This window comes from Carlito syrichta, unplaced genomic scaffold (genome assembly GCF_000164805.1).
Source record: "Carlito syrichta isolate Samal-C Ts95f unplaced genomic scaffold, Tarsius_syrichta-2.0.1 Scaffold126791, whole genome shotgun sequence".
Classification (NCBI taxonomy): domain Eukaryota; kingdom Metazoa; phylum Chordata; class Mammalia; order Primates; family Tarsiidae; genus Carlito; species Carlito syrichta.
In genome coordinates this window covers 282952-283863 of record NW_007070887.1, presented here as the reverse complement: position 1 = coordinate 283863, position 912 = coordinate 282952, and the positions used below count along the sequence as shown (strand labels likewise).

Genomic DNA, 912 nt, shown 5'->3' with positions numbered 1-912 from the left:
AGAGAGAGAGAGAGAACACACACACACACACACACACACACACACACACACACACGCACACGCAGTCGAGCACTGGCACAAGTTGAGCCTGGGCTGGGACAGACCCCCAACCAAATTCCAGCAGCCTCTAAATAGCTGTGTACCCTCAGACAAAATCCTCCCTCTCAGACCTGCAGTGGCCTCCTCTATAAAACAGGCCTAGGAGGACAGACTAGGGTAACTATAAAGTGTCAGTCAGGGAGTGAGTAGGTATTCAGTAAACGGGAGTCTTTGATCTCTGTGAGAGGTCTGGTAAGGTAAAACAGAGGAGGGTGGTCTTTCTATCTGGCTGGTGGTGTACACTAACCACCACCACCACAATTCTTCTCACTCTCCACTACATCAGACATTCAGACCTCCAAGTCTATCTATCAGTGGAAACATCAGATAGATTTGTAATGGCTGCCTTGGCACACAGTCTGGAGACTCCTTTGGGCAGAGGAAATGCCCTTTACGCCTGGCCAGCACAGAAAACCTCTTCCTTGGGTTGGTACTGAGTAGCTGTGGACAAGTAGTCTCACCCCCTGACCTCCACTTTCCTCATGTGCAAAATAGGCTCTCTGCCCTGGGTGGGTTAGAAGGAGACGCTCACTATAACCCAGTGTCCCTGCGTACCATGCCATGCCCAGAGAGCTATGCTTTTTAGGAAGTCTTGGAGTCTCCCTGGGCCCTCAACAGGCGCTGCTTATTTCCCTTGGTGGGTAATAAGCCCCTCTGGTTCCTTCCCTGGGGGCCGCAGATGCGCCCGTGCGCCCAGGACTGACCCCCGCGCCTCTCGCCTGGGCCAGGTCCACCGCCAGTCCGCCTTGCCGTGGCCCTCCTGACATCTATTGACCTAATCCTGGGTCGTCTGCAGGCCCGATTTCGCCCCGC

General features: G+C 54.3%; 1 protein-coding gene across 1 annotated transcript in view; it reads right to left on the bottom strand.

Annotated features, from left to right (window-relative positions):
* TTC38 (tetratricopeptide repeat domain 38) overlaps positions 1 to 912 on the bottom strand; it is a 29638-nt gene that overhangs the window by 25236 nt on the left and 3490 nt on the right. The gene's annotated exons all lie outside the window — the stretch shown is intronic.